The 16,046-nt window shown below is 44.3% G+C and overlaps 1 protein-coding gene across 50 annotated transcripts in view; it reads right to left on the bottom strand.

The window, feature by feature from the left end:
* MYT1L (myelin transcription factor 1 like) overlaps nucleotides 1-16,046 on the bottom strand; it is a 532,999-nt gene that overhangs the window by 370,026 nt on the left and 146,927 nt on the right. For all 50 annotated transcript variants that reach the window (XM_045369879.2, XM_065527489.1, XM_045369877.2 and 47 more), the window contains one exon: nucleotides 5,969-6,085. The gene's annotated coding sequence lies outside the window, so the exon portion shown is untranslated. The remainder of the gene's footprint in view (nucleotides 1-5,968; nucleotides 6,086-16,046) is intronic.

Here is a 16,046-nt window from a genome sequence, read left to right as displayed (position 1 = left end):
CTCACCCGGCTAGTTTTTTGTATTTTTTTAGTAGAGACGGGGTTTCACCGTGTTCGCCAGGATGGTCTCGATCTCCTGACCTCGTGATCCGCCCGTCTCGGCCTCCCAAAGTGCTGGGATTACAGGCTTGAGCCACCGCGCCCGGCTATCCTAGATTTTTTATGCAAATACAAGCAAATACATATGTGTGTGTGAAGTCATAGTTTTGCTTCTCTTCTGTATCTTGCTTTTTTCTTTAACAAAAATCTTCCTAAAATCTTTCTGCATCGGTTCAGAGTGCGTCTTCACTCTCCACATAGCTGCATAGTAAGTGAAGGCACTTCGATTGAATACCATAAAGCATAACACAGATGTAAATCAGGTCACTTCAGCCTTAGTCTTTTATGGCGAGGCAAGTGTGCCTTGGGTTCTTTATGAATAATAATGAGGGTGGCCCTGGTTTGAAGGGCTGGTGCTTCTTGCCAGCCGCTGCACTGCAGATTTTACAAGCATTAGCGTCTATAATCCTCAACAACCCTATGACGTGGGAAACACTCCCACTGTTTTACAGATGAAAACCCCAGGTTTTGAGGGGTGAGTGTAGAATTTGTGTATGTTTTCAAAGTTGTACTGTGAAGCCCTTTCACTCTTCTTCCCTGTTGGGCGCGATGATGTCCGAATCCCACCTTGATCTGCACAGCGTTGCTGCACTGTATGCCCACCACATGCACCTTCACCTTCTTCAAACCAGATACCCCTGTCCTCCTGGAGACCCTCAACAACTTCTCCTGGACTCTGTCAACAGCCCCCTGTCCTCCAGGCACTGGCGTTAGCTCCTCCAATCCACATTTCACACTGGGAAATCAGACCCTGTCTCCTCTTTGCTCAAACTCACCCGTAGTCTCTCACCATCTACAGAGCTCAACCGAAACTCACCAGGCCCACCCTGCCCTCCCTCCCACTTTCCACTCCCAAACCTCCGGCCTTTCCTGATGCTGGTACCACATCTGGACTATCCTTGTCTAAGTCAAAAGATGTCCTTGGAGCCAGCCTGGGAGGTAACTCTGCAGCCCTCCGTGCCTTCTCCAGGAACACACAGATTCCCCCTTTGGGGTGGTTTTGTCCGCATGACTTTGCAGCTCCTCCTCCAGCTATTCTCTTGTTGTGGCTGCTGTTATGCCCTCACCCTTATTAAACGGCTCAACAAGAACAGCTTTTCTGCAGAATTCTCTGATTCCATTTCTATATAACATCTGGCATGTAGTAGTTGACTCAAACATGTTATACAAATGCACAAAAGAAAACATTTTTTTTTTTGCATATGGATGGGGTATTTGAAATAATTCACTTATAATGCATTTTATTTAAAAAGATAGGCATATACTTCATTTAGATGTGTGTTAAATTTTATCTCTTCACTTGCACCCACAAACAACAACAAATGAGAAACTCAAAAAAACAGGTGACTTCACATCGGTGGGATGTGTGTGTAGACTCATGAGGCACCTGTAGATCTATGAGTAACTTTGCAGAACGGTGTGGGCTCAACAGGAGGAGGAAGCATCTCAGAGGCTCCAGGTCGGAGGGGCGTGCGGTAAAAAAGATGGAAGGTTGCATGATGAGGGTGTGCATTGTATTTCATTTAAAAGAGAACTACATGTGCGTGCTAGGCAGTCAAGTGCCAAGTCAGAGCCGAACATAAAAAGTAATTCTTTCTGCTACTTTTGACCTTCAGTTAAAAGCACTCCTTAGGTGTGTTGGGGTGCATATGGCAAGTTCTGGATCTTACTTTCACACTTTATAACACTTACTGCAGGTCCTTGCACATCAGCTGTTTCTAAATTATGAACAAATGAAAACGAGGCTTTACACGGGAAGGTAACGGACCCACCCATTGCTGAGACTGACATTTTTCGGGTGCCTACACAATAGACATAGCAAGTGATGTGATGAGAGCGGGGTACACAAATAAGCCACACTCCGCCTTCAGGGCCCCAAGCTCTCCGAATGCTTCAGATGGCCCTGAAGTGCTTTGGATAAAAGATGCTGACATGGAGACTGGTCAGCCCTGAGCGTGTTTTACTTCAAACACAGAATCAGTGTTCCAGGCTGTTTGTGCCTCTGCTACCTGAGAGCGACTCTCCCTTTTCCAGGAGTTTTTACTTCCAAGAAATAACGGAGGCCGAACCCACTCCAACCTTTCTAATGCTGAGCCCCAAGGCCCCAGAGCCAGGTGATGCAGTCGGTGGTCTTCACTGGGGAGCTGTCATCTGGAGGGGAACCGGGCACCTCTGTCCACTTCTCATTTCAAAAACAATACAGCTCTGGGAAATTCTAAAACATCTTCTGTGTTTCAAGGACTAAATTTAGTGTTTTAGACACTTATAACATGTAATCCTTGTAACAGTTCTGTTAAAAGCAATTATTATGGCCATTTTACTGATGGGGAAACTGAAACTCAGGTTCAAGGAGCCAAGTAACTTCTCTGCAGATGATGGGGTAGAATCAGGATTTGTTCTCCAATCTGACATCCTATAACTTTCTAGGAAATTTCTGCTGGACGCTGAACTACTTACGGGACCAGCAGACCTTTTCTCTTTCAGCTCCTTGGGCAGTGCGGTAGGAGCACACTCGGCAGGTTGTGTTCCTGCTGTTTCTCTCTCGATCACCTCTTTTGGCTTGTTCTGTAATAACGTATTATCATGTAGGATGCTACGTTAAAGATACACCGATTCCAGCAAGTCATCTCAGTGGACAATGTCAACTAGTGCTCTGTTTTGGCTAAATCACGTATGACACAGATTCACATGCCAAATAAGATTTTTGAAGTCCGAGGCAAACATAAGGAGCCTTTAAAAACATCTATGGCATCGTTAAGGTCTTTCTCAGCATTAACCTTTTTATCAAGCTGGTGGCGTACAGTCCCCTGCAACCGGAAATCGTTCTCTTTTGTGTTTGGTATTTTATTCTCCATGTTCGCTATTTTTTTTTAATGTGTCAAATTCATATGTTTATGTTTTTGTTTTGTAGTCGCAGAGGATGTGGGAAAACAGGCCAAATGGAATCCCACCCCAAGCAGTCGTGTGGTCTGGTCCTGTCTCGTGGCCACGCCCGGCTCTGCCCCACAGACTGCTGACCGGCATCCCTCACCCTTCAGGGAAAATGTTTTCTTTTGGCGTAGGTGCGGTTTTACGGACAGAACTCCCTCTGTATCCAGGCGTGGAAACACCCCTTCCAGTTGGATTTGGTTTGGTTTCACATCCCACACAGTTTTCAGGATGATATTTCTAGTCAGACAGGGTGATACAGGCACAAACACACTAGGAACGTTTCCTCCGCTTGAAATCTTTCGAGTCTCTTGAATTCTGCTCTGATTTCCACAGAGGTGACAACCTTGCTCTCTTCATTCTTCTTTCAGACTCTGTGGAAGCTTCTGCTAGCTCCACCTTGGGTACCAGGCTCAAGTATCAGTGAAGGGCTTTCCTGGGAGCAGCACGTCTGTGGACGGTAACTTTAGACTGTCCTGCGAGTTTGCAAGGGACTGTTCACCCAGGGAGGAGTCAGTGACCATCTCTCTGCCAAAAGTGACTGCGGCTATTTCAGAACTGGGAACTTAAGTCTTCACCATGGGTTGACAAACTCAGGCCCGCAGGCCAAATCTATTCTCTACTGATGCTGTAAATAAAGTTTTATTGTCAGGTGGCAATGTCATTTGCTCGCTGTTGCCTATGGCTCATTTCAGACAGTGGTGGCAGTGGTGAGCAGTTGCACGGAGACCACTCCCTCCTCAAAGTCTAAAATAGTATCTGGCTCTACAAAAAATGTTGGCCCAACAGGTCTATGTAACACAATGATTTACAAATTGCCATTTTATAGCTTATTATGTGAAGATGTATTCTCATTAATTTAGCAATGTATTCCCATTCTATAATGCTAAATCCATTTATTTCTAGGTACTGTTTTATATATATTTCATTGTATCACCCATTTACTAAAGTACTTATGACATACATAGAGAAAATAGATATTGACCATCCCCTGAGAGTCAAATATTAATCTTTAAAAAATAAGAACATGGATAACAAATCCCAGAAGTCAGAGGCTCTGCGTCTGCATACTTCACGGTGTGTGGCTGTCACGGTGACCTTTACGCCTTGCTACCAGAGCCCTGAAAGTGAGGAATGATTGGTGAGGACTGAATGAAGACAATGAGGACTGAGTGGAAAGACTGACGTGAAATGCAAGCATTGGTTGTGTGTCTTGCTCTTATTATCTAATTGGATCTGGAGGCCCCTGGAGACCTTTGGGTGCTAAGCTTGTCTTACACCCAGAAGGGTTTGCTCACTCAGGCCCTGGCTGGAGGGATCCCGGTGTACACGCCACTGAGCATGGCAGTCTCCAGGGCAAAGCAGGACAGGATTTCAGCTGCTAGAACCTCGAGATCTCTTTTTCCCCTAACCAAGTTCAACTTGCTCTCCCACTCTGAAAATGGACACCTCTCAAAATCAAAGGTGATACCTCAGCTGAGAACCCTACTGAAAGCCAAGTATGAACATGGCTGTTGCTTGCACATCCAGCTCACTGTTTTTCCTTGTGATTTCATATAATTCCGGGTGAGATTGGTATGTGAATGCTTTATATCCAACTACACTGAGCACGCTCATTGAAATGCGAACATCTAACTCAACGCCAGAATCCAATTCAATGAAGCCACATGTAAACATTACACCCTTATAAAATATTTCATTAAACGTCCTTAACTTATTACTAAAATTCAATGAGATGAGATAAAACAAGACAGCCTAGAAATTTGAAACACCTACAGTTCAGAAACTTTAACTGCTTCTGAAGCCAAGTGTGCATGAACACTCAGTGTGAATAGGTTCTTTTGTTTTTTCTTTTTGTTGTTGTTGTTGTTTTAACCTCGGGGAAATGTACGATTAAACATAATGCCTTCCCAAAACTGGAGCAACGAGTGCAGTGAGTTTCTTCAGGAAAATGAATAGGGTACAGATGAGAAAATGATTAGAACAATTGTGACCTATTACAGCAGTTCATAAAGCTCTCGAAGCTTGCAGCACCACAAGCTTGCGGCATATGGAAGACAATCCCAGCCTCTAATTTCTGTGCAGTGGTAAGTAGTTCTATTATCAGACAGGCAAATGGGGCGGTCGGCAGACAAATCACAATTGCACAGTGAACCTTAAAATGCACGCCACAGCTTTCCTTATAGAGCATGCTGAGAAATTGCCATTTTTACCAGAATTTTCTTCTTTTCTTCATCAGAGTGACATATATAAAAGTACTTCGAAATGTGAGTATTGAGAAGATAACACCAGAGTTCCCATTCCACTCACTCGTTCAGAACCAGAGACTTTGCAGGATCTGAGATTTGGGCCATATTTCAGTCCTGTCGACCTCCAGCTCTAAAAATATGTGCTGCCAGGCAGCAGCCACTGGGTATGTGCCAATCACATCCCTCCCCAGTCCTCCAAATCAGACCCCAAGTGCTTTACTAAGCAATTCCTTCTGCTGCAAGTGTGGATTCTGTGTGCAGTGATTCTACACGAGCCATTTCCACGTGAGGGTCATGGGCACCCTTCCCTCCCCACTGGCCACGCCGAGGCATCCTCTCAGCACCCACAAAGGAGGCTCACATCATTCCTGCCCGATATAACGTCAGCAGTGAGGACAAGCTATGCCTCATCTAATTTAACTGCAAAGGGCTCTTTTTGGCAGGAATTGCCTCTTTGGAGAGGATGCGCAATGCAACTTTTAACTGCCTCCCGGAAGCCATGAAGCACCAGGCAGCTAAGATGAAAGTATTTACTCAAAGCAGCAAATGGGACAAGCACCAGAGGAGGGGCTGCGTGCAGCAATCCCGGGAGCCCCGTGCTGGGCACAGGTACCTGTACTCTGTCGCCAGGAGCCCCGTGCTGGGCAGGGGTACCTGCACTGTCGCCAGGAGCCCCGTGCTGGGCAGAGGTACCTGCACTGTCGCCGCGCTGGGTGGGTGATCCCTGGACCTGATATTCTTCTGCCGTCCACCAGGGTTCGAAGATGCCCACTGGATAGGAATTCACCAATTCTCCTCTGAGTTCATTTTCTAAAGGATAGAGCGACAACACAAAATACCTTCAGTAAGAGAAGGGAGGAGGGTGTAAGGAGGGTTTGCTCCCCTGTGCTGTGACACTCACAACAGCTACGTTTCAAGATACGCAACTGCACCTTGAGAAGATGTGTAAATAATTTTACTCAGAAACCTTGTTATAAACTCTAATAATGGCTAACTAGAAGTACTTTTTAACATTTAGTTAATTTACTTTGAAACCTAAGATATTGAGGAGTTTTAAATACATGTCCTAGGTTTGAAGGTAAAATCAAATGCACTTAATATTTAGATTGAGCCATTACTGGCCCATTTCTCAGATGATTGCCTCCTTTAACACTTTGATGTAATTAGAAAACAATTTAATACGGGAGAAATATTTTGTATGTTTATTTTTTGGAAATAAGAGAATTTAATTCATAAGAAAATATAGTTTGCTGATGACAAGGCCACTTCCAAATGTCAGCTCAATTTTATCTTACTGTAACAACAACAAAAGAAATTACCTTCATTAATGGAAATGTAGAAATTGTTAACTTTCTATCATGTTTTTCTGCAATGTTATCTCAGTATTAGAAACCATTGACTGTTCTAATTTGAAGAAGAAATATCCATAGTATTTCAAAGTCTACTACCAAAGAGAGAATTTATTTTGTTAAACAAAATGATGAGCTAGAAAATCAGAAAGTGAGAGGGTGATGCCTCAGTTAGGGAAGCCATTGTTTCTGGTGCAAACCTCCTAATTCCAAGAGGCTCATTAAAGTGCGTCTATGGCAATAACAGACAAGTGTTAATGGGCCTCAGTGAAGTGTGTCAGGAGAATGAAGAGACCCTGAGGGGCTCCCCATGCTGTTTATGATCAGCTAGATGCAGCAGCATTACCATAAATCCTCTAACAGATACTGTACTTCCCGCCTGTAATAAGATGATAGCCAGAGTGCTTAGCAAGTGGAACTTGAAATAAGATAACACAAGATTTCCTAGGAAACACAAAGGCAGCCGATAAAATGCAACCGTAACAGTTATTATTATTTCCCCTAATTAGAATTTACTAAAACAAACACGTAAAGAACAAAATAATTCCAAAATAGATATGTGGAGCTAGAGAGGTTTTAAAATTACCCTGAAAAATCAAGATTCAAAACTTGAATGAGAGTTAGTGTATTCATTTTGTTGCAAAGTCTACAGGTATCAGTTTGGAGTTATTTTGTAATATTTAAAAATATATACTTAGTTTTTAACACAAATTATAATTTGGGGTCTTATTTATAGCAGTACACAGCTATCTACACTGGAAAATCTCTGATAACAGTGGTGTGTTTTATGGCTTTTTCTCAACCCACATAGTATAAATGCAAGGAATTCTTGCAGTTTCTTCCTGAGGCAAACGCCCCTGCATCAGACATACCACCTTGAAATCATCTACAAAGATTCAGGAGCATTCACCCCGGACAAACAACGCCTTCTTCTAGCTCAGGTTTGCACTCTGATCATTAATGCTCGGAATTCAGACCCACGTCCTTTCGAGGCAGAGACAGAGGCAGACATGAAAGCACATGTGGAGATTCCCTTCTGGACAGTTTGATGAGGATGAATGTCCACTTGGTGGATACTCCCTGTGAACTGACCTCTTTGATTTTAACTGTTTGAACTGGGTCCCTACTTCCTCAATCAGATTATACTAAGGCAATTAGCATATAAACTTGATATTATTAATATTGAAATAATATGATTTAAAAATATAACTATTCGTTTCTTCAAGTGTTACTGATTATATGGACGGTCATTACTCCTGGGTGAGCAAGACCCATCTCAGCCAATCTTGGTGTGAACATTTGTTGAGTGAATAAAACTCTCTGAAGTTCAGGTTCTGCATCTGACAATAGCAGGGCTGGGCTAAAAGTTTAAATACGTTTTTTAGCACCGAATGCTTTAAGCAAGAATCCCACTGCTGTGGTACTTGATATGAATCCCCAGGCAGCAAGTGAGCCATGAGTAGAGAAGTGTGGTGCTCTCCTTGTGAGGCTCACTCAGACTTCCTTTCTACGTGTGTTGTGTGTTGAGTGTGAATGTGTAGCTTTGAGTCTTGGCTCAGTGGTTTCGGGAATTATCGTGCAAATCTCCTTCTCTCGGAGAAGTGCCTCCACCATGGGGCACTGCTCAGGAAAGGAAGAACCAAGCCAGTCTTCCTCCATCCTCTCTTGCCAGGGTGGTGCCCACCACCCCTGTGGGACACAGATGGAAAGAAGTCAGCTCCTGGTGACTTTTCCTGCAGGTGTCAGCCTCTGAGGCACACGTATTCATTCCTGCCATCGTTGCTTTTCTAAGATTTCTTGTCAAGAAGACCTTTTGTTTAGCTGAGTGTTGCTGAAATGGCAATGCTTGTGCCTGTCTGGTAACCCAAATCACACCTGCAGGCTTAGCTACTAGTGGAAATGGGTCATGCTCTTGGTTTTTCACCCTAAAAGCTCCGTGTGAGATTGGTTAAAAGATGAGAGCTATATGTTGATAGTGCTTCTTTCTCAGACGTGTAACACTGAACAGCAAGAACCAGACAATTGCCTGACAAAAGCCCACCTCAGACACCACCATAAGGAGAAGGCAAAACCATCCTTCGTGAACTGAGCCAGTTTCAGAGGAGCCTCTGAAAGGCATGCAAGGACGCCTGAGCCTGGTTTTGCGTACTTTCCTGGACCCTTGCCTCGACACTGTCTGAACAGGAAAACTGCTTTAAGAATGTTTTTTGTGCCCTTCAGTGGTCAAATTTGGAATCCATAATGGCCGGAGAGGACAGTGCATCATAGCAGCCGGGCTGGAGGGCAGTCCTGGCCGCCTGTCCGCATTGTGATTGGCAGGTGCATCTCCAGCTCTTCCGCCTGTTTCTGTAGCTCATCTCTACTGACTAACAGCCATGCGATCTCCTTGCTCAGGGGCTGGGTTGAGATGAATAAGCTGCCTGCACTATGGAGTACATAGCAGGTTCCCCGTTAGCCTTTCCTGGCTGAATAAGGAACTTGTTTCCTTTGTACCAAGTTAAACGGATTTCACTTAGCTCACTGCGTTGCTCACAGCCTTTGTGTTAGGATGTGCTCATCAGACAGTCACTCAGCTTCTAGTTGGAGATGAGATTTAGAATATGTCCACTTTCAGTTTTTCAGAGAAAAGAAAGAAATGGTCATTTTCAGAAGATAATGATGACCATATAGACAAGGAAAAGGAAATATATAATAAGTAAATAAATGGGGACATCTTAAAAAGAAAAAATAGGAAATCAGGAAAAGAATGTACAGCCAGGTTTAATATCACCCTTCTCATTTTTAAACACTCATGTGCGCTTTGCTTTAAGTCTAGGTCAGTTAAGTTTCTGTGGGATGACTTCAATTATTTGCAATATTGGAATGTATTTTTGGCATTTAAAAAGGTTTGGGTTTACCTCCCATACACGGACATTCCCATCTCAGTTCTTCCCGTAGATTACCTGTACAATATCAATATTTAGAACATAACTTATTATTATTATTTTTTTTTGAGATGGAGTTTTGCTCTTGTCGCCCAGGCTGGAGTGCAGTGGCGCGATCTTGGCTCACTGCAACCTCCACCTCCTGTGTTCAAGCGATTCTCCTGCCTCAACCTCCCTAGTAGCTGAGACTACAGGTGCCCACCACCACAACCAGGTAATTTTTGTAGTTTTAGTAGAGATGGGGTTTCACCATGTTGGCCAGGCTGGTCTTGAACTCCTGACATTAAGTGATCTGCCCGCCTTGGCCTCCCAAAGTGCTGAGATTACAGGCATGAACCACCATACCTGGCCTAAAATATAACCTTAATCTCAACTTCTAAGTAACAGACCACTGATTTCAACATGTCAACTAACCACATAAAAGGACACCAGCAAATGCAATTTGTAACCTGGAAGTATTTATAGATAAAGACATCATATGAATAATCTATCCTCTAATTTACTAGCTCTTCTTAAACTTACACGTGAACTTAAAGCCACAATTGCATCGTTTCACAAAATTAACACCGAAGTGGAAACAGGTTTGTCTCCCACTGTGGCTCAGAGAGGGCCAGTAGCACTCCCACTGCCAAGGAAGGGGACGAGAGCCTTCCCTGTCTTCTGTGTAGCAGGGACGATGTCGTCAACAGGACTCTTACGCAGGTTTGCGTGGATGCAAATGGAACAACCTTGTTGTGTCGGGAATTTGGCAGCATGAATGAAAATTTTAAATGTGCATATGCTAGCCTGACAATTCCAGTTCCTGGTATCTACCAAATATATATTTAGTCACACATATGCATAGATACCTGCATAAAATGTTTCAATGTGATATTGTGTATAATCAAAACTCCTCAGTGATAGAACGGTTAGATTATTTGTGGTAAATACGCAATCTAAGACTGGCCTGTAAACACTGACAAGGCAGAATCCGCAAGATGTGTAGCAAAGTGATTGGAGGATGGTGCAGAGAAGCATGCACAGTGTAACACGTTCACATACAACAAACTAGAACCTAGGATGTATTCCTCTGTCCTCACACTGCTAGAAAAAACTGCCTGAGACTCCGCAATTTACACCGGAAAGAGGTTTAAATGACTCACAGTTCCACATGGCTGGGAAGGCCTCAGGAAACTTAACAATCATGGCAGAGGTGAAGCAGGCACATGGCACATGGTGGCAGGCGAAAGAGATAATTTGACAGAATCCAGGGAAAACTTCCTTATAAAACCATCAGATCTTACGAGAACTCACTCAGTATCATGAGAACAGAATGGGGTAAACCACCCCCATGATCCAATCACCTCCCACCAGGTTCCTCCCCAAACCCTGGGGCTTCCAATTCAGGATGAGATTTGGGTGGGGACGCAAAGTCTAACTATGTAATAGGAGCATGTCTTATTTTACACGTGCATGTCTGTAAACACAAAGGATGACGCCAGCGTGGACACAGACCCAGGGGGTAGCTGAGATGATCTTTGGAGATAGGAGTGGGGTTGTGACAACTAAGAAAAACTTTCACTTTTTACTGCAAATACTTCTAATTGTTTATTTCACATAAATAAAGTTCATTTATAAATACATAAAATATTTATTTTATATAAACAGACTGTAATGATTTGACTGCCAAAGAAAATTCATGTAACATTTATGTAACAAAATAAACTGAAAAATTGAATGATTTATCTATTAGTATTTTCAAAAGATATGTGCCAATTATTGTAAAAAATGACTAACAAATTTAGGTTAGAAATGTACACTCCCAAAGTCATGTAATACTTGCCAGCAACTTGCACTCCCCAGACACCCAGGCCATTTGCTGCTTAACCATATAGTTTAAGACAAGCCCTGGGATGCACTGGCTGTCTACAAACCAATAAACAATGTGGCAAGGACATCACATTTGTGCCTGACTAGATCTTTCTAGCTCATTAAAACACGTTCTTCCATGTTAAGCAAAATGATCTAGAAGAGCAAGGAAAATGGAGGCAATTAGAACAAAGGCAGATGAGTGCCGTGTCAGAACAGAGAAGGTGGTCTGGCGCCCATGCCCTCCTTCCTTCTGCAGGAAGGTGCTGTTGAGGTGGGCCTTTGGGGCTGTCTCTGTCCCTCAGGGTCTGCTGTTTGCCTGCAGCCCACTCATGGACAGTGAGGACTTACCACTAAGGCAGACCCAGCAAGAGATACACATGGTAGAATGGCTTTTGGCATAGTTGAATATCGGCAGTGAAAGCAATCGTAAGGATAGTGCAGCCTGCCTCCTCATTTTTAGATTTGGTCACTGAAGTCCAGAAACCCTAAAGAACCTACACAGGGTCACCAGAAAAGTGAGCAGAAGGTCCAGGACAAAGTGACAGGTATGCAGTCCCCATCACTCCTTTCTCAACAAAGTGAAAAGTAGTTTAAGGAAATCTAAGATTTAATTGCTGTGAATTTTATTAATAACAAGCTTTAGTTTTCAGTGCACATGGGAGAAGACGTTTCCATGGGGCATAGAAAAAGTGAGGAATAGCATTAACCAAAGAGCAGTAACTGGGTTCGTTCTGCCATTCACATCCTACAGGCAATACCTGGTCTGGGAGCCCTTGAATGTAGGAACCTGGGGTACTGGGAATGAACACCGATGCCTCCACACACATCCCTGGCCATAGCTGTAGGACATGGCCCAGGAAGTAGTTCATCCATCCACAGAGGTTTCAGGCTCGCGGGCGCCCTCTGAAGTTTGGAGAACCCCGTGGTTCTGCATCTCATTGAATCCAAAGCTTCCCAAGAGGCAAGTGCCCAAATAAATCCGAATCAGAGGACTCAGGCATAGCCCTGCCTTCCTTTCTTTCCTGGGAAGGCCCTAGGCTCAGATGCTAATGAGTTCTGAGTTAGCTTAGCTGAGTTCACTTCACCCTTCCTACCAGCCCCCCAAACCTGTTCCTCCTCCCTTCACGCTGAGAGTGGAGTCTCTAAGAACATGCTTCTGTTGTAGATGCCTCTGACCAAGAATAAGTCCACACAGTGACCATGATTTGTATGATTATCGTTATCATGACAGCACCTTACATGTGTATCCCAATTTAAAGTTAAAAGTTATTTCACACACAATCATGTAAAGGAGGTAGAATTACGTGTTTTATAGATGAGGAATCCGAAGTTCCGCAAGCATTGCTTTAGTGAGTGAGGAACAGTAGGAATCGGAGCCGGAACTAAAAGCGCACACTCTAGCCCAGTTCCCAGGGCTCCTGAAGCTTGGCGACATGTCATTTCTCAATTCCTAAGACTTACCACCGCCTTATGTGACCTTTAGTTTAAGCTGTTTTGTCCTCTCCATGTCCCTCAAATATAAACTATACTTCCTCACTTTGGTTCACACCATTCCTCTCTTTATGCACATCTCAAAGATGTATCAGTCTTCACATCAAATCTCACCATTTCTCTACTCAAAACTTTTAGATCATTCCAGCCCTCAGGAGGAGGCTGTTCCTCTGAATGATGAATGAGGTCATCCTCTTGCTGATCTGTTCATACATTCACACACCGTTTCACATAGCCAGCCACTCATTCCACTGTTTGCTCACTTCTGCTAATGCTACTGTTGTTATCAAAGAAACTAGGGTGCTTGAAGACGAGGATTGCACCTGTTCATTTTTGTATTACCAGGGCCCAGAGAAGAGAGAACCCATTAAATGAGTGAATTGAATAACAACAATGATAAGAAAGTAGAGTTCACTTCACCCTCCTTCCCAGGCCCCCAAGGAACTCATGGTTCCTTGAGAGTACAGAAGATGTTTATTACTTGGTGAATTCTTCATTTGTCTAGCATAGCACATAATATGGACTCTCAAATAATTACTAATCAAATGAAAAAATATAAGCTCTTTTTTTAAAAACAACAACAACAACAACAACCTGTATCAGGAAAGAAGAGGAGAGAGCAAGTGATCATTTGAATCAGTGGTGCTACCTTAGGAGTGAATGCAAGTGGCAGAGAGACAACTCGAAGTGGGTGTGTGTAAACTGTGCCTGAAGGTGTGTGTGAACCTGTGTGTGTACCTGTGTGTGCACCTGTATCCGTACCTGTGTGTGTGCTTGTGTATGTACCTGTGTGTGTACCTGTATCTGTACCTGTGTGTGCCTGTGTGTGTACCTGTGTGTGCGCCTATGTGTGTACCTGTGTGAGTGCTTGTGTATGTACCTGTGAGTGCCTGTGTGTGCTCCTGTGTGCGTGCCTGTGTGTGTGCCTGTGTGCTTGTGTATGTACCTGTGTGTGCACCTGCATCTGTGTATCTTTACCTGTGTGTGCCTGTGTGTGCACCTGTATCCATACGTGTGTGTACCTGTGTGTGTGCTTGTGTATGTACCTGTGTACCTGTGTGTGCACATGTATCTGTACCTATGTGTGCCTGTGTACCTGTGTACCTGTGTGTGTACCTGTGTGTACCTGTGTGTGCACATGTATCTGTACCTATGACCTATGTGTGCCTGTGTATGTGTGCACATGTATCTGTACCTATGACCTATGTGTGCCTGTGTGTGTACCTGCATGTGTGCCTGTGTATGTGCTTCTGTGTGCCTGTGTGTGTGCCTGTGTATATACCTGTGTGTGCACATGTATCTGTACCTGTGTGTACCTGTGTGCGTGCACCTGTGTGTGTACCTTTGTGTACCTATGTGTTGTGAAGTGAGATTGAAAACACTCATGAGAGTACTTGGCTCTCTGTTGTCTCTGAGACACAGAAACTTCATGAATGAAATCATGTTACTGATTGCTAGCTGAACTCTCAATTTTCAGAGAATCCTTGGAAAGAAAATCAGAATTCTAGCAGCAAGCTCCGCTCTTAGAATATATAGAAATTACTGTCTGTCAGAGGCTGTGAGTGCAGAGTGTGATTTAAATGTGCTATGAGTTTAACTTAAAGCACAGCCACACATTTCAACTAGAAAATCCTAATGGTGGGGGCATGAGTGTACTTAAGGCCCTTCATCTGTGACAGAGTCGAGCACGTGGAAGGGCTTTGTCCTCCTGGATGCAGTGCCAAGGACTGGGGGCTGCTCCCCGCTCTCTAAACCTGCAGCCTTTTCCTTCCCACAGCAACTGCAGGGGGTGCATGGCGAGAAGTGAGATTCCTCCAACTAACTGCTTCCAAGTGAGAGAAAAAGGACTTTCCACATTCCAGCACTTCCATGCTCGTTCTTTCATTTGATCCTCAAAACAACCCTGAGAATAGGCAAGCGAGCTATTATTGGCTCTATTTCGGAGAGAAACTGAGGTTCAGAAAGGTAGCTTGCCTGAGGTCACAGAGCTGGGATGGGGACCCAGGTTTCCGGGCTGGACATTGACAAGTGTCCACCCTGGCAGTCACCTCCCAACTCCCGTATGTAACAAGCTTTCAGAGCAAAAACGAACGGCATGCCCCACTCTGACTGCACTGTGTCTGGGAACTGTGGCCATGGAGAGGTGACCTCCCCTCTGCAGGATCTGATTTCAGTGGCTTAGGAAGGGCTTGTCCTTCTGATTGTCAGACCAGTACCCATGCCAACCAGTGAAACCCTTCCATTAGAAATCCATTTATTTGAACATTTTTAAAAAGAATTTACCTTTGTAAGTGCAAATGATTCTGGGCTAGCTGATATTTTGAGTCACTATTGATTCAAAATATATTAATTTTTCATGGAACAAGGAAGATGTTTGCATTAGTATGGCCAGCATCTATCCTCATTCTCTGTCCCTCTCTCACACCCATGCACCCCCTACACTCTTTCTCTCTCATTTTCAGTCTGTATTTCACAAGGAAGAAAGGCAGAGAGTAGCAATTGCCTGGATTTGGATGGAGGATTTAGGGAGGGCTGGAGGCTTAGAAACAGGCATTGCCTCGGTTTATCAAAGCACAGCATGCGCTTTGCAGCTAACCAGAAAGGCATGCTCTGTTTTTCATCTGGCCATTGTTTGTTGTGGATCTCTCCCTTTGGGTTTTGGGGAAGGAGGAGTGGTTTGGGAATTGCTGGCTTCCTACCAAACACCACCAAAGACCAGTGCAGTCCCAGTTTGGCCCACAGTGGCAGCGACTGAGATGGATAAATGTAACAGGAGTTAAAGAGACCCACAGCCTGGGCCTCTAGGCAGGACGGACTTGCAGAGGAGAGAAGGAGGGGCGTCATTGCTTCTCCTCTAAGTCAGGAAGGCTGCAATAGGGATGCTCACAGTGCTCAGGGTTACGCAGAGGTGAGCTGACTCTGCCATAGAGGTGGGGAGGTTTTCTGAGGAGCAGCAGCCGAGCTTTGAGAAGGGCACGTCATCAGGCTATGGATAAGTCACAAGGGGAGATCTCCTGGACAGGAAACAGTAACACAAAAAGCACAGATCAGTTGGAGGGAAGGGTGTGCTTGGATGGTAAGTCCTGGGGGAGCCTGAATTTTATCCCGCAGGACACAGGGAACCTCCTGGGCCTCCCCTACAGAATAGTGAGGAGC

Source organism: Macaca fascicularis, chromosome 13, assembly GCF_037993035.2.
Source record: "Macaca fascicularis isolate 582-1 chromosome 13, T2T-MFA8v1.1".
Lineage (NCBI taxonomy): Eukaryota > Metazoa > Chordata > Mammalia > Primates > Cercopithecidae > Macaca > Macaca fascicularis.
Note: the sequence above shows the minus strand (reverse complement) of the source record. Positions and strands in the feature narration are given on the sequence as shown.